Raw genomic sequence first — 23,595 nt, forward strand, 5'->3', positions numbered from 1 at the left:
TTCTATTCTATACTGACAGCTTCATAACAACAATGAAACCCTAAACAAATTTGGTTTTATATGATGAAGTTGGCAGAATGTCAAAACTGAATTATTGCATATATTCTGAACAAGTTGATGGGACAGCAGTATTTGGCTGAGAAATAAATACATTCATAACTCATAAACTATTACATATTCTGTAAAATTTATTTCTCTTCACTTCATTTTCATAAAACACTAAATATGTTGTTACAATAAAAGTTTGCATAATTTATGTTGTAAAGGCAGTAATGACCCAAGTGATGAAAAATAAAGTATAATTCACTTCAAAATATAAAAATTTGAATATGTTTTCGTAGAAAGTATAAATGAAAGTAAATATAAAAATTTAAAAAATTTAAAGCTTGAAAGCCTCAATGAAGTTGCTTTTCTAAAGTATTCAAAAATATTAAAATTACAGGGCAAAATACAAATTATGTAAGTACTGAATATCAAAGTTTTAAATCAAAGTTGTTAAAAGCTGAAAATTTTTAGTATTTTGAGAACAACTTTATTAACAGTTTTATTATGTAGTATTTCTGTTACATAATGTTTTGCAATTCTCATATTCAGTGTCAGTCTAGTTGCTAATATAAATAATTGCTGTCACTTTCACATCTTGTGTGAAGAAGATAGAAACTTCTATCCAAATAGAAATCCTGGATCTTGTATATACAAATGCGAGAGTGATATGAACTACTTAAATCGCTAAATGTTCCTCAGAAACAACGAGCAGGAACATGAAGAGAAACAGAAAGATGGATTCTTAGTGCTGCTGGAAAGTGATGCTTGTTATGCTAGAATCTATTTCACACATGCTACTTGAGGATAGGAGTTAATTAAGAAGTTAATTAATTTGTCCTCTCACTTAAGTGTTTTCAGTGCTCAAATGCTTCCCATACTCTGAAGCAGTGTCAGTCAGCAACACTGCAGAAGCCACGACCCACAAACCTTTGTGACATTCAGATACAGTTGCCTTTTGTTTAGAGATTTCAGGCTAAGAGGTGCGGAGAGCATTATTGGGGCCTGAACAGTATTATGAAATGGGATGTTTAGGATTACAGTTCATGCTGAGCCAGTGCTAAGCATACGATCCTGAGTGACAGGAGCACGCTTGTACACCCTTAATACATTTATTCGCAGATGGATTTCTGAGATACGGGGCCAGTCTTGCTAGGATCTAAGTCCACTGCTGGGTGCGAGGAAGATGGGGAAAACAAGTCCTGGGCTTCCATCCTGGGGACTCTTTAGACTCACAATGTAGGAATTTCCCCAGAGAAAGAGTGCTCAGAAGGTGCTGGGCAACCAAAAATGGTGGAATAGGAAACCCAGGGCTTTATCCCTCCCCTCAAACAACTAACAAGCTGGCGAAAACTGTCAGAACCAGCTTTTGAAGAACTCTGAAATCTAGTTAAAAATTTACAACCACCAAGGGAAAACTTGGTGAAGAGAGAAACTGCTGCTTTATGGTAGGAGGGTGCAGTGGCATTTTTAAATTGCCTACCCATCATCCCCCACACTCCATGACCATGAGGACGGTGGCCCAGACTTCTCGTGCTGGTGGCTAGTGCCAGAAGAACTTGTTCTGAATGAAGTGTGGTGGGTGTCAGCCTGCCTGGTGGCTCCTTCAGGACAGATGGAAAGGCTTCCTGTTTCTTCACTCAGGGCATTCCCAGGGCTGGGGTGACTTCCCAGGTGGCTTTTGCTGAAATTGTTTAAAGGCACAGGTACTGGTCTAAGCAGTCTGGGGCAAGGGACAATACTTGGGACAAGTAACTGACCAAGAAGCCCGGGAAAGAGGTGTGTGTGGGAATAGGGCTTTTCAAAGTATCCACGTATGCCAGGGAATCAAGAAAGTCATGTGCAGGCTAAGAGTGAGACACATGCTCAGAAAAGGCCTGAGAAGACTGAACGTTCATTTCTTGCTGGCCTTCAGGCTCTGTGCAAGCAGGAAGTGAAGCTAAGGCAGAGTTGCAAACAGCCTGCCCAAGTGTTAAAGGAGTTCCCTGACGTGTATCTAGTTTGCAAAGACTAGGAGTGTAGTTTTTCTTTCCTTTAAAAAATTTCTTCTTCATTTCTTTTTTTGGCTCCAGACATTTAAGGTTAACTGTCAAAACAGCAGTTGTCCAATAAGCTAAAGGAACATAGAATTTAGTGGCAAAGACTACAGACCTTACAAAAATAGTTTAGAAAATCACAAAACAAGCAAACAATGGTAACCTATAATAGGCAGCAACAATAAACCCTGGAGAGGAAGGAAAATCTGACTTCCAGGGCTGCCACATATTCAAAATATCCAGTATTCAGAAACAAAACAAAACAAAAAATCACGAGTCATGCAAAGAAACAAGACATTGTGACCATTCACAGGAAAAAGATGACCATTCACAGGAAAAAGATAAGTTAATTAATAGAAAGTGCCTATGAGGCAACAAGATTGGACTTATTAGATAAAGACTTTAAATCAGCTATCTGAAATATGCTCAAAGAGCTAAAGGAAACCAGGAGAACAATGTCTCAATGTATAGAAAATATCAATAAAGAGACAGGCATTTTAAAAGGAACCAAATATAAATTCTGGAGCCGAAGAGTATAATGACTGAAAGGAAAAATTCACTAGAGGGGTTCACCAGCAGATTTCTGCAGGCAGACGGAATCAGTGAACTTCAAGACAGGTCAGTTGAGATTATTCAGTCTGAGGAGCAGAAAGAGAAAAGATTGAAAGAGAATGAACAGAGCCTAAGAGACCTGTGGTACGCAGTAATCCTAGCATGTGCATAACTGGAGTCCCCGAAGGAATAAACACAAACATAGTAGATCAGAATAGAATAGGATGACAGTCTAGAAATAAACACATACATCTATGGTCAGTTAATTTTTGGCAAGGAAGCTAAGACCATTTAATGGAGAAAGAACAGTTTCTTCAACAATTAGTGCCAGGACACCTAGATACTCACATGCAAAGGAATGAAGTTGGACCACTGACTCACACCATATACTAAAATTAATTCAAAATGGATCAAAGAGCTGAAACTGTAAAACTTAGAAGAAAACATAGGGGTAAAATTTCATGACCTTGGATTTGCCAATGGATTTTTAGATATGACACCAAAAGCATGAGAAACAAAAAAGTAGATAAATTGGACTATGTCAAAGTTAAAAACTTTTATACATCAAAAGATACCATCAAGAAAAGGAAGACAACTGACAGAATGGGAGAAACCATTGCAAATCATGTATCTAATTAGGGTCCAGTATCTAGAATATATAATGGACTTTTATATCTCAAGAACAAAAGACAAGGTAATTAAAAAATGGGCAGAGGATGTGAATAGACATTTCTCCAAAGGAGATACACAAATGGCCAACAAGCACATGAAAAGATACTCAACATCATTAATTGTAAGGGAAATGCAGTCAAAACCACAACGAGATATCATGTCACACTCAATAGGATGGCTGTAGGGCACTATATACAATAGTCAAGACATGGAAGCAGCCTAAATGTCCATCGACAGATGACTGGATAAAGAAGTTATGGTGTATTTATACACAGGAATACTACTGAGTCATAAACAGAATAAAGTAATACCATTTGCAGCAATATGGATGGACCTAGAGATCGTCATTCTAAGTGAAGAAAGCCAGAAAGAGAAAGAAAAATGCCATATGATATCACTCATGTGGAATCAAAAAAAAGAAAAAAGAAAAAAAAAAAAGGACACTATGAACTCATCTACAGAGCAGAAAAACTTGCAGACATAGTAAACAATGTTATGGTTATTGGGGAAAGGGGGTGGGAAGGGATACATTTTGGAGTTTGAGATTTACAAATGTTAACCACTACATATAAGAACAGATTTTTTAAAAAGTTTCTTCTGTATAGCACAGGGAACTATGTTCAATATCTTGTAATAACCTTTAATGAAAAAGAATGTTAAAAAGAATATATGTATATATGTGCATGACTGGGATCTGGTGCTGTGCACCAGAAATTGACACATTGTAACTGACTGTACTTCAATAAAAAAACAAAAAAAACCCACAATCACCTGAAAAATTAATTAAATTAAAAAAAGATAGGATGGTTATAATCAAAAGGTAAAAAATAATGTGTTGGTGAGAATGTAGAGAAATTGGAACCCTCAGACATTGCTAATGGGAATGTAAAATGGTGCAGCCATTGTGGAAAACAGTTTGGCAGTTGCTCAGTAAGTTGAACATAGAATTACCACATGACCCAGCAATTCACTGAGGTATAAACCCAAAAGAATTGAAAACAGATGTTCAAACAAAAACATGTACACAAATGTTCATAGCAGCACTATTCACTACAGAGCCAAAATATGGGAACAACTCAGATGTCTGTCGCATGATGAATGAATAATCCAAATGTGGTCTTTCCATAAAATGGAGTATCATTCAGCTATAAGAAGGAATGACATACTAATACATCCTGTGATGTGGATGAACCTCAAAAACATTATGCTAAGTGAAAGAAGCCAGACACAAAAGGTCACATATTATATTATTCCATTTATGTGAAATATTCAGTATAGATAAGTCCATAGAGACAGAAGACAGACTACTGGTTGCCAGGGCCTGGGAAGAGGGCAGAATGAAATTGTCTGCTTAATGGGTGTGGGATTTCGTTTTGGGATGATGAAAATGTTTTGGAATTAAGTAGAGGTGATGGTTTCACAACTCTATGAATGTGCTTAATGTCACCAAATCGTGTATGCACTTTAAAATGCTTAATTTGGGAGGAGGGTATTAGCATATGCTTAGCATGCACGAGGTCCTGGGTTCAATCCCCAGTACCTCCTCTAAAAATAAATAAACCTAATTACCTCCCAGTGCCTCCCCCCACCCCCCTGCAAAAAAAGAAAGCCCATTTTTAAAAAAGATGGTAACCACAATTTGTAAGCCCTACTTGGGTGCCCTCTCACAGAGCATAAGACACCAGAGGAAGGACTCATCCTCCCCCAGTCTCCCAGGCTGCCGTGGGTCTCTGACACAGGAGGTCCCCAGGGCGTTGGAAGCAGCCCCTCAGGGGGTAGGTGCTTCCTGATGGGGCAGGACTGACTTGTGACCATATGTAAGGCACCACGTGGGGACTCCGAGGGGTACTTAGGAGCACTGTGGGAAGTGTGGACCCCTGGGAGCCAGCAGGGCCCTAGGCCAGTGAGATGATGAGTTACCATTACATTACGTGGATAGCAAACCCTCAGATAACAGTAAGTCTCTGTTGTAAGTATTTCAAGGATTGCTTTAACCTGGGCAGAAACTACTCTCAGCAGAGGTGAAGTCCTGAACTTGGCCTGGTGCCTGGCACGTAGAAGGTCCTCAAGAAATATTTTTTGAGTAAATGAATTCTCTCATGTTGTGTAAGTTCTTTCTAATGGCCAAAATTTCTTTTCTATTTTCTTCTATGGAGAGGAATTGGAGGAATGGCATAAGGGAAAAGTGAACCAAAATAGTCTTGAATTACCAGATAGTCCTTCTCCTGTCTCCTTGCCTTGCTAAAAATATAGGCCTGTTTTGGGGCCGTGAGGATGGGATGTGTTTACAGTAAATGTACACATGTGCGGTGACACTGAGGAACCACTGCTTCATGCGTTCTCTGGCTGTTACGGTAACAACATGGGCTGGTCTGGATGGATTGTATTTCTGTATCCTCTTAGAAAAGCACGCAGTGTGGCAAGGAGGAACCAGTGAGAGCTCCGAGGAGTGCGTGGTTCCAGCCTAGAAGGTGGTGTTGTGGATGGGTGGGTGGGGGCCCAGCTGAGGTTCCAGAACGATCGCTTCCAAAGCAGAGAGAAGACATGGTGTCCCTGCTTCCTGAGGCATCTAAAGGACGGGGGCTTATAGAGTGTAATCCAGCCGCTGTGTGCAGGGAGTGTAGGGGAGGACAGGGACTTGACCGTGAGGTTGACGGTAGAATGGACTGTGGGGGTGGGGCTTAGCCTTCCTGCCTTTGAGCTTCCATTGTATCATCTGCGAAGATGGACGATGGTGATGGCAGCCATACTTGTACTGTGCCTGCTGTGTTACGGACACTGTTCATGCCATAACTCATTTAATTTCCCTCTTAGTATTACAAGGTCGGTACAGCTGTTATATGCACTTTAAGGATGAGGAAACGGTCAAGTCACTTGGTCATACAGCTGGAGGAGGTAGCCTCAGACCCTGGCCTCTGTCGTAACCACTGCACTGGCGTCATGGGCTTGTCACGAGGGTTAAATGGGTGAACACATTAAAAGCTTAGTCCAGTGTCTGGCACAGGATACGTGTTCAGAAAATCCTCACCGCTGCTGTTACCAGTATCAGAATCCAAACGTACACGCGGTGGCTTTCTCCAACTCCCTAATGTCAGGTGTGCTTGTGTAAATAGCCACTTTTAAAGGGGAGTCGGAAACATCATTTTGCATCTATCTGTTGAACTGGTGGATCTTTACTAAGAACAAATACAAAAACCTCTGTGCCGTGTGGAAGGTAAAATTTGCTCAAGCCTTCCCTTGTTTTACCCCAGCCGAGTGGGCTGGGTGACTTGACCCCGCTCTCTGCCATCCCCACTGGGCACTGATCTCACAGGTGTCTGACTTTCTGGTCATGAGCTAGCCTCTCCCGTTAGCCTTCAAAGGATCCAAGAAGTTCACAGGAGAAAACACAGGCTGTGGCTGGTCCTCGGTGGGTGATTCCAAGGGACCCCAGTGTAGGTACTGGGAAAATGTGGGCAGCCCCTTCCCCAGTCTGCTTGTTAGAGCAAATCCAGATGTCAGAGAATTTGATTTTCTTTTTTCTTTCCCATGAGATAGAACGTGAGTCTGGTGTGAGGGAAAGAATCTTGTGATTCGTGTTTTCTGCTTGTTTGGCTCTGGGTGAATGGGAATTTGCATTCCTTTATGTCTGGCTTTGGAATCAAAATAAGTTTCCTATTCAATTATTAAGCAAATTTCACAGCTAAAGAATCCTCCGGTTTTTACAAGTGGGATTTTCCTTGGTGGAGGGTGTCTGGATTCTCTGAGTATTTGATCCTTCTCACTGTCCCCATCTGTCTGTGCATGAAGATAAATTCCTTCATTGACAGGCTGGGAGCTTCTAAGAGGGAGTTTGGGAGACTTTGGCCTTTCAAGCCAGGGATGAATTCTTTGTGTGTGTGCGTGCGTGCGTGCGTGCGTGTGTGTGTGTGTGTGTGTGTGTGTGTGTTTTCTAAATGTAACATGCAGTATTTGTCTTTTTGTTTGGCTTATTTAATTAGGACATAATGCCCTCCAGGTTCATTCGTGTTGTTGCAGATGGCAGGATTTCCTTCTTTTTAATGGCTGAATAATATGCCATTATATACATACATACCACATTTTCTTTATCCATTTATCCATTGATGGACACTTAGATTGTTTCTGTATCTTGGCTGTCGTGATTAATGCTGCAACAAACATGGAAGTGTAGCTGTCTCTTCTGGATACTGACTTACTTTCCTTTGAATATATACCCAGAAGTGGGATTGCTGGATCATATGGTAGTTCTAATTTTAATTTTTTGAGGAACTTCCATCCTGTTTTTCATAGTGGCTGCACCAGTTTACATTCTCACTAACAGTGTATAAGGGTTTCCTTCCTTCACTTTCTCGCCAGCATTTGTTCTCTCTTCTCTTTGATAATAGCCATCCTAACAGGTATGAGGTTAGCTCATTCTGGTTTTAATTTTCTTTTCCCTGATGATTGGTAATTTTGAGCACCTTTTCATGTACCTGTTGGCCATTTGTATGTTCTTTGGAAAAATGTCTCTTCAGATCCTTAGTCCATTTTTTAATCAGTTTTTTTTTTTTTTTTTGCCATTGAGTTGTATGAATTCCTTATATATATGAGGAATATATCAGATAGATGGTTTTCAAAGATTTTCTCCCATTCTGTAGATTGCTTTTTCATTTGTTCATTGTTTCCTTTGGTATGCAGAAGCTCTTTTGTTTGATGTTTCTTTTTGCTTTTGTTGCCTATGTTTTGGTGTCATATCCAGAAAAATCATTGCTAAGACCATGGCAAGGAGATTTTCCCGTATGTTTTCTTTTAGGAGTTTTACCATTTCAGGTCTTACATTTAAGTCTTTAATCCATTCCAAGTTAGTTTTTGTGAGTGGTGTAAGATAGGGGCCCAATTTTATTCTGCATGTGGCTGTCCAGTTTCCCCAAAACCATTTATGAGGAGATACCAGAACCATTTATTATCCTTTCTTGGTGCCATTGTCCAAGATTAGTTGACTATATATGTAGACGCTCTATTCTGTTCCATTGTTCTGTATGTTTGTTTTTAATACCAGTACCATACTGTTTTGATTACTATGGCTTTGTAATAGAGTTTGAAATTAAGAAGTGCAATATCTCCAGCTTTGTTCTTCTTTCTCAAAATTGCTTTGGCTATTCAAGATCTTTTGTGGTTCTCTACAAATTTTAGGTTTCTTTTTTTTTTTCCCATTATTTCTATGAAAATTGTCTTTAGAATTTTGATACGGATTGTGTTGAATCTGTTGATTATTTTGGAGGGTGTGGACATTTTAACAATGTTACTTCTTCCAGTCTATGAACATGGGATACCTTTTTTTTCTGTATATATATATATTTTATTGAAATATAGTCTGTTTACAATGTGTCAATTTCTGGTGTACAGCATAATGCTTCAGTCAAACGTGAACATACATATATTCTTTTTCATATTCTTACCTTTTCATTTATTTGTATCTTCTTCAATTTCTTTCACTGTCTTATAGTTTTCAGTAAACCAGTCTTTCACCTCCTTGGTTAAATTTAATCTTGAGTATTTCATTGTTTTTGATGTTCTAGTAAATGCCATTGCTTTCTTAATTTCTCTTTCAGATAGTTTGTTGTTAGTGTATAGGATGCAACTAATTTTCGCATGTTGATTTTGTATCCTGCAACTTTACTGAATTTGTGTATTAGTTCTAACAGTTCTTTTGGTGGAGTCTTTAGGGTTTTCTATACATAATATTCTGTTACCTGCAAACAGAGATAATTTAACTTCTTCTGATCTGGGTGATTTTTATTTCTTTTTCTTGTCTAATTGCTCTGTCTGCAACTCCCAGTACTATTTTGGGTAGGAGTGGTGAGAAAGGGCATCTTTGTCTTGTTTTTGATCTTAGAGGAAAAGCTTTTGCTTTTCACTATTGAGTATAATGTAATCTGTGAGCTTGTCATTTATAGCCTTTATATTGTTGGCATATATTCCTTCTACACCTAATCTGCTGAGAGTTTTTAATCATGAAAGAATGTTGAATGCTTTTTCTACATCTATTGAGATGACCATATGATTTTTATGCTTCATTCTGTTAATGTGGTGTATCTCATTGATTGACTTGTGTATGTTGAACCATCCTTACAGGCCACAGGTAAATCCCACTTGATCATGGCATGTGACCCTTATAATATGCTGCTGAATTTGGTTTGCTTGTATTTCACTGAGGATTTTTGCATCTACGCTCGTCAGGGATAATGCTGTGTAAGTTTCTGTTCTTGTAGTGTGCTCATCTGGCCTTCTTATCAGGGTAATGCTGGCCTAGTAAAATGAGTTTGGAAGTGTTCCTTTTTCTTTAGTTTTTTGGAAGAGTTTGAGGAGGATTGGTGTCAATTCTTCTTTAGATGTTTGGTGGAACTATTGAAGCCATCTGGTCCTAGTTTTTTCTTTGTTGGGATATTTTTGATTTACTGATCAATCTCCTTACTAATTATAGATCTGTTTAGATTTTCTATTTCTTTATGATTTAGTCTTGGTAGGTTGAATGTTTCTAGGAATTTATCTATTTCTTCTAAATTATCCAGTTTGTTGGCATATAAATGTTCAGAAGACTACTTTGATCCTTTGTATTCCTGTGGTATCAGTTGTAATGTCTTCTCTTTCATTTCCAATTTTATTATTTGAGTCTCCTTTCACTCTTTAGTCCAGGTAAAATGTTTGCTAAACTTGTTTATCTTTCCTAAAAACCTACTTTTAGTTTTCGTTGATCTTTTCTATTGTTTTTATAACCTGTATTTCATTTATCTCTGCTCTGATCCTTGTTATTTCCTTCCTTCTGCTAACATTGGGTTTAGTTTGTTCTTTTTCTAGTTTCTTGAGGTGTAAAGCTAGGTTTTTTATTTGAGGTTCAGTTTTCTTAATGTAGGCATTTAATTAGAACTACTTTTGCTGCATCCTGTAAGTTTTAATATGTTGTGTTTTCATTTTTGTTTGCTTCAAGATTTTTTTGATTTTCCTTTTGGTTTTTTTGATCCATTGATTGCTTAGGAGTGTTGTTTAATTTCCACATATTTGTGAATATTCCAGCTTTCCCACTTACAACTGTGGTTGGAAAAGGTACTTTGGACTAGACACATATCAAGTACTCAGTAGCCACATTTGGTTAGTGCAAATGGAAGTGGAAGGTGCAAATCTAGGTGATTTATAGCTTCCTACCAGCAAAAGTCTCTCTCTCTATTCCTTTTCTTTCTCCTTTACAAATTCAAACAGGCCTGAGTTCAGGTCACTTTTTGGCACTTCCTAGGTGTATAACTTTGAGCCTGTTATTTAATCTTTATAAATGAGTTTTCTTTTCTGTGAAATGGGCACAATTAAAGATGATCGAAGTCAGGATTGAGATCATCAGTGTAAAGACAGAATGGTGCTTGGCATACAAGGCTCAGTCAGTGTTGGTTGTTACTGTTTCCTGATTGCAGAGGGCAGGACAGCCTGTGTACTCAGGAGGGGAAGACTTGGAACCAGAAATCCTGGGCTCGAATCCTGGTCCTGCCATGTACAAGCTGGCTTGTAGAGGAGCCAGTTAAATCTGCATACGCTCCATGCCCAAAACCCCTTCAGAGGGGTTCTCTGTTCTGAGTTATCCACTTTGCACCTTGGGACCCAGGATACAACTGTTTGGACAGGAGTGGAACCCCGCTTATGGACAGGTAACATCTAGGCTGATCAGAAGATTGTGAGGCAGCTCAGTGTGAGAAATTCAAGCCACAGGGATACTGGGGACCAACTGAACACTTCAGATCCTTCTGCAGATTTTGAGTATAAGACATGGAGAAAGGATTAGTGTCAGTATTGGGGCAGAAGCAGAGAGACACACAGAAGGAAAGTTCTAAGTAGAAGCCTTGAGTCAATATAAGCGATGGGTGAATAGGAGCCATGAATTAACAAGAACTGTGAGTCAGCAGAAACTGACAGAGGAGAGTAAGGACAGCAGAGGAATAGGCCAAGACGCAGAGGTGCTGAGTCACCATGATGGCGGAGCCCGAGTGTGCCAGGTTAGGGTGCCCCTGCGGAGGGTCTTCCAAGGGGGTCCCCCCGATTTACAGAGCTGCTGTTTGCTGTAAACCAAAGCTGTTCCAGCCTCTAGGAGGCTGGCTGGGTGGCTAAGGCTTTGCTTTCCCCCATCTTGTAATGAAACCTGAGAATGTTTCTTTTCCTTACAACCTACAAAAACCTGTCCAACAACACCACCCCTATCAAAGCTGAGACTGAGTGTCCTCACCTGCAAGATGGGGACAGCTGCTGCTTTCGGGTTCAGCATCCCTTCCCTGAGGCAATGACTTTTATCTGACACTTTGCAGTTCTGGTCTGCCAGCCCTGGGCCCAGCGTATTAGGTGGCCACATAATCAGGCTGCCTGGACAGTCCATTGCAGGGGTTTGCCTTTGATGTAGAGACACCTCTGCGGCAGGGGATGGAACCCCCGAGAGGGCTCTTGAGTCCCTCCGCCTGGGATCTTCTGAGCTGTCCTGGTTCCTGTTTTCTAAGTCCTGTTTATTCAGCTCTTTTGTTCTGGGACTTTCCAAATTGCCTTCACAGATTCTCTTTCCTTTTTTTAAGTAACAGCGCTAGCTGGACACACTCCTTGCAGGGTTGTTTTGAAGTGAAATAAGACAGAGCTCCTTCCTACCCGTAGTTGTCCCCTCCCCCTGCCCTCTCCTGCTCTACCTGACTGAACATCTCTGAACTAGCCCAATGTTTTCCTCCTTTGACAAAAGATTCTAAACCTAAACCAGCCCTCGATTTACTGTGGCCTTTACCAAGTCCTTGCCAAATGCCCTTTTGTGCTTCAGTTTTCCTTTCTGCGTAACATAAGATCTGAGTCAAACAGGGCTCCTCTCTGCAGTAGCTCAGGACTCCCCATAGGTGGCAGCACATGACCGCAAATGTCCTGAAATATCCCTTGCAGAACTCAAGACCAGCTGGAGAGAGGGCGTGTGTGATGCTGGGGCAGAGCATTTACCAGGTCTGGGAGAGAGAAGGATGCAGGAGGGAGAAGAAAGGAGAGTGGGCGCCCTCTGGCCTTGAAGCAAGATTATTGGCTTGAGGTTTGAAGGATAGGAGTAGTTGGTGCAGCCAGTCCATCTACCCGTCCTTCCATCTATCCATCCATGCAACAAATGTTTCTGAGCACCTGTTCTAGGCTCTGGAGATGCTGCAGTGAACGAGACAGACACAGGCAGTCCCTGTCCTCACTGAGCTGGCTCCTAACTTAGAACAATCTTTTTTTTTTTTTCAACCCTGTGGTACACCCCTTTGCCTTCTGGGCTTGTTTCCCCATCTGTAAAATGGGATAATAAACTGTGTACCTCACAGATCTATGGCGGCGAGGCTTAGGTGCTGGCACCCAGTCTGTGCTTCTTCCCTTTCCCTCTGCCCCACCCCCCTTCACAGGAGCTGAAGACGCTGCTGAACCCTGTGGTCATCGAGTGGGGACTCAGTATCCTCTCTGTGTCAGAGGGAAGCACCAGCCAGTCCACCCCTTCTGCAAAGTCTGGTCAAGCCTTGAACCTGAAGGAATCCCCCAGGCTGGTGAGAAACCTCAGGAACCTCAGAAGTTTGAATTTGATGATTTGTTTCTATATTAGGTTCAGTGAAAAAAGTGTTTCTAAGTTTCTAAACAAGATGGAGATATTACTCTATTAGTAAGTATTATGTATGCTGACAGACAGGTTTACATACCAGTATATGCACACACCAATATATGCCATACACACAGATACGCACTGACATATCATACATGGTCACATACATGCAAATATGTGTGTATACACATCCATACGTGTATACACACTGATATATATGCTGACATACATGCACATGTATATTCACATGTATATACACATACATGCTGATATATATCATATACCTCTATACACTAGTTTATATCATACATGCTGATATTTACATATATATATTTACATGTATATACATATATACACACTAATATGTATGGTTTATACACACATATGCATACACATGAGAATAACTGGTACTACCTTTCATTGAGTGTCAAAGTTGCTTTTAATTTTTTACTGATTGTAAACATCTTTGGGCCTGTCTGTAGTGCCCCTATTACTAGCATTTCTAATATTATTACCCTGTTTCTATTATTATGGTATCCTGCCCCTTCACTTCTTAATGTAAACCAATGTTATCTGAGATCTTGTGATCTTAGTAAGATTTCCCCAGATGTCTCTCCTTCTACGCCTGCCTCTATCTGGTTTCTGAGACCCAAGGCCTCTCTAGGATTTCTGCTGACTCTTGGCTTTCCTGCCCTGCGGGCTCTGTCTGTAGGATGCCTCTGACCTGCAGCACATCACAGCCTCTGTTTAAAAGAAATTTTTTTAACAACACTAAAAACCACAAAAATTCACTGACAATTGACACTCAGCCTCTGTGAGTTGAGCCAGCTCTGAGAAGGCCTCTCATATGGGAGGCTCCCTCAGCCCTCCCGTTGCTCACACTTTGCCCACCCCCGCTCGCCTCCTCCCCTTGGCCAGTTTGCAGCAGGTGCACCGCGCCCTTCTCCGTCCGCTGTCCACTATCCCAGCCCCATCCCTGGAGGGCTGGGGATTCTTTGAAGCTGGGGTACTGGCTGGCCTGCTGGAAACTCACATGGGATGACAGATTGCACGGGCTCTGAAGTCAGAAATTTGGCCTGAGAAAGTGGAAAAGTCAGGGAGAAAAAACAGCATGGGGGAGAAGAACATGAAGAGTTGGCTTTACCACTTTGAGTTTGTGATGCCAAGTGAGAGATCCACGGGCCTAGGTCTGGCCTGCAGGGGAGGGTCGGGGTCAGGCACAGATTCAGGAGTCCGTCATCCTGACAACCGGGGATCTGCAGCCTTGGGAATGGGTCCACCTCTTAGGAGGCAGCTACACTCTGATCTCCAAGCCCTGGCACCAGCTGGCCTATGTGCCACTTCTCTCTCCACTTGGCCAGCTCCTGGCCTCCTGTGGAAGGAAGGCTTTCTAGTGCCACCTGGCTGGACTGGGTGACACATAAGAGGTCTAAGGCCTCAGGCAAATGTGCTCTCTTCTCTTGTGGCCCCGAGGCAGGCTGGTTTAGGGCCAGGAGTCCTAATGATAGTATCACTTTGCTCCTCTCCTTATCAGTTACTTGAGTGAGATCCTGTGTTAAGGGGCCCTGCCTGCTGGCGCTGGAACCTGTTAGGAACCCTCTTTGAACAAGGCAGAGTGAAACAGGTCAAGACTGTTTATTTCTCCCCATCTGAAATCTAGGGAATTGAGGAGTTTTGTGGTCTGACTTAGAGAACTGAGGAGGCCTTTCATGGCCTAATGGGATATCAAATAGGAGTCCCAGTCATGAATGCAGAGTAGTGGTTTGAAAAAGCAGGCTCAGAGAGGTGAAGTGATTTGCCTGAGACCACACAGCTAATTGAATCAGAGCTAAAATTCAAACCCTGGTGGAGATTCTGACCTGGTGCTGGGTTCTTTTCAGGGCAGGATCCATCCAGCCCCACACACCTATCCTAGAAGAAGGGAGGTGGGGGAGGGTGGGCACAGGGAGAGGAGCTTGTTGGGTGGGGCTGTATCTGGTGCTGGATCCCATGGGGCTTTGGGGTCAGGAAGTGGCAGGGAACACCCCTAAATTGAGATGCAGGCCCAAGACTGGAGGAAGGAGGAGCTGACAACAAGAAGGCCTATATCATGGGCACCCATCAGCCGGCCTGTAAAAGCGGCAGAAGAGGTAGGTGGCAGAAGGGAGGTGGTGCTCAGCTGGGACCACAGGAAGTTCCAGATTTTGGTTAGAAGTCGGAAAGTACCAGCAAATTCCTATTTCAGCTGGAAACCAGGTGATAAGGTTTTTCTTTTTATAACAGAGATGAATACAGACTTTGCAGAGGAAACAGTGATCTGCAGAGCGGGGCTGGAAGTCACCACATAAGTGTGATATTCTCCGGAAAAGGGTCTTAAAATTCAGTTGAAGCAGGTCAGAGCCCAAGCTCTTCAAAATGGGGCCCTTCCAGGGGAACCACCAGGGTAACAGAGGAAGAGATTAGATGTTGGAAAAAGCATAAAAAAGAAAACCAAAACTCCAACACAACAACAAGAAGGTCCATCACAACCACCATTATAATCATCATCACTATCATCACCAGTATCACCATCACCACCACCACTACCATCATCACCATCATCACCACCATCACCGCGATCACCACTACCACTATCACCATCATCATCGTCACCACCCCCATCATCACCACCACCATCACCATCACTGTTGCACCACTATCACCATCATCACCATCACCACCATCACCACCACCATCACCGCTATAACCACCACCACTGTCACCATCACCACCATCACCACCACCACCACCACCATCACCACCATCACCACCATCACCACCATCACCATCATCACCATCATCACCACCACCACCATCATCACCATCATCACCATCATCACCATCACCATCACTATCACCACTACCACCATCAAAATCATCATCACCACCATCAGCAGCAGCAGCTGCTGGAAGGTTCCATCTTTAGCCAGAGTTTTCTTGATCCAAAGGGTGTGGGACCAGGGAAATTGTGGAGGGATGCAGACCTGGGATTAGTCCACCAGACCTGGACCCCAGAGGCCTAGAAGCTGCCTCATTGAAGGGACATATTCTTGGACTCTTTACTCCTCACATAGAATCTGTCACCAAATCCCATCAGTTTTGCTTCCAAAGCATCTGCTGGCTCTGTCCACTTCTCCCCACCTTCACTGCCACTGTCACCTCTCGCCTCTCTGCTTCCTCTTATTCATCCCCTACCCAAGAGGACACAATGTGATGCCCAATACACCTGCTCAACACACTTCAGTGGCTCCCGTTGTCTTGAGCATCAGAACCAAAATCCTTAACAAGGCCTAAGAGATCCCACACCATCTAGCTTCTACCTCCTTCTCAGCCTCATCTTTCACCGCTTCCTCCAGCCCAGCTCATGACTGAGTATGCTATGTACACATTCCTACGTTGTTAAACTCTAGGACTTTGCCCTAGGACTTTGTTTCCTTGGTGTGAAATGAGATTGTCCTTTTCCAAGCCAGCTTCTGGTTGTCCTTTAAGCCTCAGCTTGGCTATCATTTTGTCCAGGAAGGCCTCTCTGACAACACCATCCTTTTCACCCCAAGGGTTAGGTTGGTGTGGCAGACTGCATCTCCCAAAGATGACGGCAACAATGTGTCTCATCCCACAGGCTCTTTTTCACAAGGTGATCTTGATCCTCCTCCCACTGAGGGCTGGGACTTAGGTCCTGTCCCCTTGAATTCAGGTGTACCTTTGTGACTGCTTCCATTCAAAGAATGCAGCAGAAGTGATGCTATGTGACTCCTGAGGCTAGAATAAAATCATAAGTCACCACACACTCCTGTCTTCTCTTGGGGCCCAATCCCAGCCTGGGAGGCAGCCCAGATAGCCCACGTGGAGAGACTTCATGGAGAGGCTCCTGTCAGTGTTCTGGACAATAGCCCAGGGGTTGACAGCCAGCATCAACCACCAGATGTGAGTGAGGCTGCCACCAGATGATTCCAGATGGCCACCTAGTCACGCCCAACCCTTTAGATTTCTCAGCTGGAGCTCCAGACATCATGGAACATCCCTACTGTTACCTTGTCTGAATTCCTGGCCCAAAGATCCTCCCTGGCAGTGTGTGAGCGAGTAATGACTGTTTTGCATGAACCAGTGAACACAAGTCACTGCAGCACTGTGAACCAGACCCCTCGCCCACTGTGCAAATGGCCTCCGGGTGGCCCATCCCTTGGCCGCTGCCCACATACATCTGGGCAGCGGCAGGACTGAAATGCTTTGCGTCCTTAGGTGGCAGTGTGGTACAGCTGCGAAGGCGCTGGGCTGGGACCCAGACTCTACCTCCCAGTGGGTCTGCCCGGCCACTCTCCCACAGTGAGCCTCGCTGTCCCTGCCCTTGAGAGGGGCAGCTGGCAGTACTGGGCCCGGGTAACTCACCTTCGGTCTAAGATGAGAGCTATTCCCAGCCAGGTGGTCAGAGCATGGGCTCCAGAGCCTGGTCCTTAATCTTTTTTGTGCCTGGGCCCCATTTCAGAGTTATGTTTTTAAATATAAAATCCATAGGATTGCAAAGGCAGTCATATATATATGCTTTATTGAGGTTTAATTGACAAATTGTAAAAGTTTACACGTGCAACGTGATGGTATATGATATGCATATCCTTTGTGAAAGGATTCTCACCATTGAGTTAACACATCCATCATCTCACAGATTTACCTGTTTCTTTTGTGTGTGTGTGTGTGAGAACATTCAAGTTGTCCTTCTTAGCAAATTTCAATGACATACAATACCATGTTATCACCTATAGTTACCATGTTATACCTTAGATCCTCAGAACTTACTCATCCTCTAACTGAAAGTTGGTATCCTCTCCCTAACCCTCTTCCTATTTATCCCACCCCCTAGACCCTGGAAACCACTTTTCTGTTCTTTGTTTCTATGAATTTGACTTTTTTTTTTTAATTAAAAATTTTTTTTTAAGATTCCACATTTAAGGTATAAGTGGACCCTGCAGTATTTGTCTTTGTCTGGCTTCTTTCCAGCAACCAATTACATTAAAACACATTTAACAAAATACTAACAAGTCAAGTTGTGATGTAGCAGTGTGTGTGCTTCTTTATTAACACACCACATAAGGTTTGTTGGTGGGTCGGCTGCATTACTATGATTGTAATTTCAAGGAAGTGATTCGTGTAAATGACGTTCTAAGATACCTGCGACAAATGTAATGGGACATGGAAATATCTTTGATTCCACTTGGTGATGGAGTCGTGGGGGCTGCTGACTCCACTGCAGTTTGTTGTCAACATTCATGATGGAAGAAAATGCAATGTTTCAGTTAGATGTTTGGAAATTTAAGAGGTAATATTTTTTCCCATCCGAGTTCACTGATTCCAGGTTATAAGCTCATGGACCCCAGGTTAAGAGGTGTTGCTGGAGTTAGGTGGACTCAGGTGCAGGACATGTGTGTGGATTGCTTTTCCTCCTTGCCCCTCAGTTTCCTCATCTGGAAAATGAGTGTAAGACTAGTGAGCTCGTAGGGCTGCCAGGAGGAGTAAATGCAATAAACCAAATTCAGCACACGCTTGTTTATTTAAACTTTTATTTTGTTGTGGTGAGAACATTTAACACGAGATCTACCCTCTTGACGAGAAGACAAGTCTTGGCCAGGACATGGAGAAATCAGAACACTTGCGCCTTGTTGGTGAGAATGCAAAACAGTACATCTGCTGTGGAAAACAGTATGGAGGTTCTTAAAAAAATTAAAAATAGAACCACGATATGATCCAGCAATCCCATTTTTGGGTATTTAATCCAAAAGTATCAAAATCAAGATTTCAAAGAGATATTTGCCCTCCTGGGGTCACTGCAGCACTGTCCTCAGTAGCCAAGGTACAGAAACAGCCTGTGCCCATCGACAGATGAATGGATAAGGAACACGTGGTATATAGTATATATGACGGGTTACCCTTTGGCCTTAAAAAGGGGAAAAAGTGCACTGTGACAACGTGGATGAACCATCTCAACATTCACTGAGAACTTTCTGTGCGCCCAGGCTGTTCCAGGTGCCGGGGACTCTGTGTGAATGAGAGAGGCGAACTCCATGCCCTTGTGAAATTTACATTCCAGGGGGCAGAGACAGTGAACAAGCAGGCAAAGAAAAATAGATGGTTTCAGATAATAATAAGGGCTGTGATGAAAATAGAACAGGTGATAGGACAGAGAACAAATGCCTAGCGCGGGCAACATGAGCTCAGGCAATCAGAGAATCCTAACACACAGAAAACTTAATTACGTTAACGCGTCCGAGGAGGGAACGCACGTGAAGTGGTACTTGGCCCAGGGCCTGGCACGCGGCGTAGGCTCCGTACTCGTCGGCTGTGGTGCTGGTGACGATGCTGGCAGCTCCCCGGGGCACAGACCTTGCAGGCGCTGTGGCTGATGCTGGTGCTGCTGGCTGTACTGGGGCCGGCTGAGCACCGGGCGATGGGAGCCGGGGAGGAGGAGGCGGTGGCCCTGTCAGAACTGGAACTAGGGAAGCAGGTCTGATTAAAGGAAGATAAAGCCTTCTCTCCGCTGTGGCTTGCTGAGAGAGCTGAGCAGTCAATAGGTCTCTCAGATCAGTGGAGGGTGCTTGCAATCTGGCAGCACGGGGCTTTTTAATTAAACCTGGAACTGCGAGAAGAGGTGACTGCATTCTTTCTGCAGCTTGTGTTTCTGTCTGCCTGCCAGAATCTGAACAAATCAGTGCACTTCCGGAGGTTCTGAGGCTCGGGATAAGGTGGCCTCTGGTTTCAGGAGGGTCAGGATGGGCCCCTGGATAGCCAGGGTGTCAGGCACTAATCTCGGGGGCTCAGGTGTTGCCTTTGGCATTTAAACACCTGCAGCAGGTGTGATATTCAATTGCACTTCCTGGGACAGGCCATCCCAGCCAGCAGGATTTGCTCCCCAGATCACTGAGTCTGCCCAAAGATCTCAACATCACTTGAAATAAATACTTCCTTTTATTATGAAATAGAGCTTGGCCATCTAATGTGTGGTCCACGGACCAGCAGCAGCACATCACCTGCTGGGCCATGTCGGGAATGGATACTCTCAGGCCCTGCCCCAAACCTGCTCAGTTAGAATCTTCATTTTAACAAGATCCCCAGGAAATTCACCTACAAGTTAAAGTGTGGGAAGCGCTGAAATCTGAAACCCGGAAGACGAACCAGCCCCTTGCCAAGGTGCAGACCTTCTGTAAATCCTGGAGGGAAAAAAGTTAAAAAAAAAAAAAAAAGCATTATGGCATTCATGAGACAATCTGAACACTTATTGGATATTTAAGGACCACAAGGAATTATTAATTTGTTAGCTGTGATGATGGTAGTGTAGTTGTATTAAAAAAGAGCTTTTATCTTTTAGAGTTACCTGTGGAAATACAGATGAAATGATTTCACATCTGGCATTTGTTGCAAAATACTGGTGGAGGCAGCGCCTTGAGAATGAGGGGGCAGGACTGGCCACGGTTGGGTGTTTGGAGACCCGAGTGGTAACACACGAGGATGCATTTTACTCATTTGTTTACTTAGTGTATGTTTAAAATTCTCCTTAATGAAAAGTCAAGGCTGTGAATTATACTGAATGCACATAAAACTTGAAAGTGCTGTGAGTGAGTGATGACTCAAGTGGACATCCCTGTATCTACTACCAGGTCATCGCCAGCCACGCCGCCCCCCACCAGAACCCCTTCCCCACGTTAACTCCTCCCCTCCCACTTGCTCGGGGGTTCTCACCGCTGGCCGCCCCCGTAGGATCACCTGGGAAAACTTCACACAGAAATGATGCCGAGACCCTCCAGGCAAATGTAAACAGAATCCCTGGGGGGTGGAATCAGTGAGCTTTTCTGACTCTTCAGGTAATGATGTCTTTGCGCTTGAGTTTTTCAATGAACTTACTGTTTCACTGCATCAAACAGGCCATTAAATGGGTGGTTCCTCGTGGAGGACTGAGTGCTGCATTGTTTTGTAAACGTAGGTGACATTTGGCAGTGGGCACTGCAACTCATTTTTGAAAACAGTGACAGTAGGTACCACTTACTGAGTTCTTTCTACCTGCCTAGCACTGCACTGGGTACTTTATTTCCATTTATTACATTTAACCTCCAATGTGAGGTTGGCATCTCTATCTGCATTAAAAAAATTTTTTTTAAATTGAAGTATAGTCAGTTTACAATATTGTTTCAATTTCCAGTGTACAGCATAATGTTTCAGTTATATATATACACATATATTCATTTTTATATTCTTTTTCATTATAGGTTACTACAAGATATTGAATAGAGTTCCCTGTGAAAGAGAAAGAAAAATATATCACTTCTGTGTGGAATCTAAAAAAAAGACACAAATGAACTTATTTACAAAACAGAAAGAGATTCACAGACATAGAAAACAGTTATGGTTACCAGTGGGGGAGGAGGGTGGGAAGGGATAAATTGGGAGTTTGAAATTTGCAGGTGCTACTATATATAAAGTAGATAAACCGTGGGGAGGGTATAGCTCAAGTGGTAGAGTGCGTGCTTAGCATGCACAAGGTCCTGGGTTCAATCCCCAGTGCCTCCTCAATAAACAAGTAAACCTAACTACCTCCCCTCAAAAAAAAAAAAAAAGTAGACAAAGAACTACTCCCATTTCCTTGATGAAGAAACCAAGGCTGGAGCTGTGTGCCTTGCCCAGGGTCACCCAGTTTAGAAAGAGCAGAGTGTCTGACTCTGTGCTTGTCACCATCACCTCATGCTGCTCACAAAGGGTCTTTAGGGGACCATGAAGAACCGAGGGTGAGCACGGAGCCACCTTTACCCCTGAGTTCCGTGCCTTTGGTAACAGTCACTTGGAGCCGAGTTTCCGTGTGTGTCAAACGGGGACATTGCTGCTCTGTATTCTCCAGCTGACAACAAGCGCTTACTCATCTCTCAAAGGTGCGTCAGTTGTCACAGGATGGAAGGCAGGAGCCACCTCTGCATTTCAAGTGACCTCCTGGCGAGACAGCCGAGTTAGTCACTCCTTCTTCCAGCCTCCCGGAGCCCTGGGCCAGGCCCCATGAGCCCTTGTAGGACAGGCTGTTGGTAAAATTATTCCTGCGTCTGCAGGACCCAGCCCACCAGGGGGTGGCACATGTCTGTGATCTGAGTGACAGGACCAGGCCCTGCTCCGCCACCAAAGCTGTGGCTGGAGCACATGATCTAATGATAGAAGACCCAATGGGCAGAGCTGCATCATCGAAGGGCCCAGGATTGTGGTAGGAACTGGGTCTCTCAGTTCAGATGGCCCGGGTTCCACTCCCAGCTCTGGCACATGGGAGCTAAGCCACCTGGGACAAGTTACTTCTCTTTTCCCCCTTTTCCTCATCTGAACGCTTGCAGCTATGTCACTGGGTTATCACGAGGGCCGAATGCTGATTATTTGAAGTGTTTACTTCACAGGGTTATTGTGAGGATGGGATGGGTTAATATTTGAAAAGCACTTAGACCATGCCTGGCAGTGTCCGGGTTGGGGGGTGGGGAGCTGGAGGCAGAAGGAAAAATTGATAACACTGGCTTTGTCTTTATTTAAAACTTGGATTTTTGTTTTTGTTCTTCATGGATATTTTTGCATTCCTTTTGATTTTTTTAGAATATTGCACCAAAATATTGTTTATCTTGATGACTGTTTTTTTTTTTTTTTTTTTTTTTGCTGCCCCCTTACATCTTGCACCCAAGGGGAGTGCCTCACTTGCCTGACCCTCCTGGCCTTGGCATGTGGGGAGCAACTTGCAAGTTTTCACTGGTCTGGGGGGCTCAGTATCATTACATTAAAATGAGTGTTTTTATATATACAATGCTGGTTGTGTAGCACCTACTATGCGTCTCTGGTATTGCAGATGGAGCTGTGAATGCAATACAGTCACTGTTCTTGTTCTCAAGGAGTTGACAGCTAATAATCACCATTTATTGAGCACGTACTGTATGCCAAGCACGGTGCCTTTGATGCATTCATTAATCCTTACAGTGACCTCTCAGGAGGGGATCGCTGTATATTTTTTACAGGTGAAGAAACTGGACTCAGAGCGATGAAACAACTTGTCCAGGGCCAAGAAGTAAGGGGAGGGGGTACCCAGGCTTCCAGACTCCAGCATCCAAGCTCTTTCTGTTGTGACCTTTGTGGGAGGCAAGAGCTCTGGCCCCACCTTCTGCAAGAACATCTTGGAAGCCAAAGAAATAGGTTGGATTTTTCTGGGTGTTCCATGGCTGAGTTTCTCTAATTATTTATGTCTCAGGAAGCTCGAGTCTAGACCAGGAGGGGCTGTGGGAGGGGTCCTCTCCCTTTAAGAGTGGATTTGAGCCACCAGCTGCCATCCTCCATTCCCTGTGGGGAGAGAAACATTGCGTTGGAAAACTCTGAGATAAGGGGCTGTCTATAAACAGGCTGGAGAAGCAGCTTCAGGATCTCCTAGCAAAGGGGGAGGGAGGGCAGGAGAGGGTGTGGGAGAGGAGGAGGAGGAGGGGGAGAGGGAGAGAGGAAGATGGGAGGGTGGGAGGCGCAGAGGGAAAAAGAGCAGGAAGGCCAGCAGACAGCCGCCCAGGAGAAAGTACCAGTCTTTGAAGATAACTGAAAAGCACGGCTGTATTTCCCAGGGTGGTTTCTGTTGGACAGCCATCCTCCCACTGCCAGCAGGGAGATGGGCTCCTTCCAGCTGCCTGG

At 43.6% G+C, this 23,595-nt stretch overlaps 1 long non-coding RNA gene across 3 annotated transcripts in view; it reads left to right on the forward strand.

The window, feature by feature from the left end:
- The first annotated feature begins 11,939 nt into the window (after positions 1-11,939).
- The window catches only part of LOC116657610, a 231,280-nt gene continuing 219,624 nt past the window's right edge, over positions 11,940-23,595 (forward strand). For all 3 annotated transcript variants that reach the window (XR_004312792.1, XR_004312793.1, XR_004312791.1), the window contains exon 1: positions 11,940-12,856. This is a non-coding gene — a long non-coding RNA (uncharacterized LOC116657610). The remainder of the gene's footprint in view (positions 12,857-23,595) is intronic.

This window comes from Camelus ferus, chromosome 18 (assembly GCF_009834535.1).
Source record: "Camelus ferus isolate YT-003-E chromosome 18, BCGSAC_Cfer_1.0, whole genome shotgun sequence".
NCBI lineage: Eukaryota > Metazoa > Chordata > Mammalia > Artiodactyla > Camelidae > Camelus > Camelus ferus.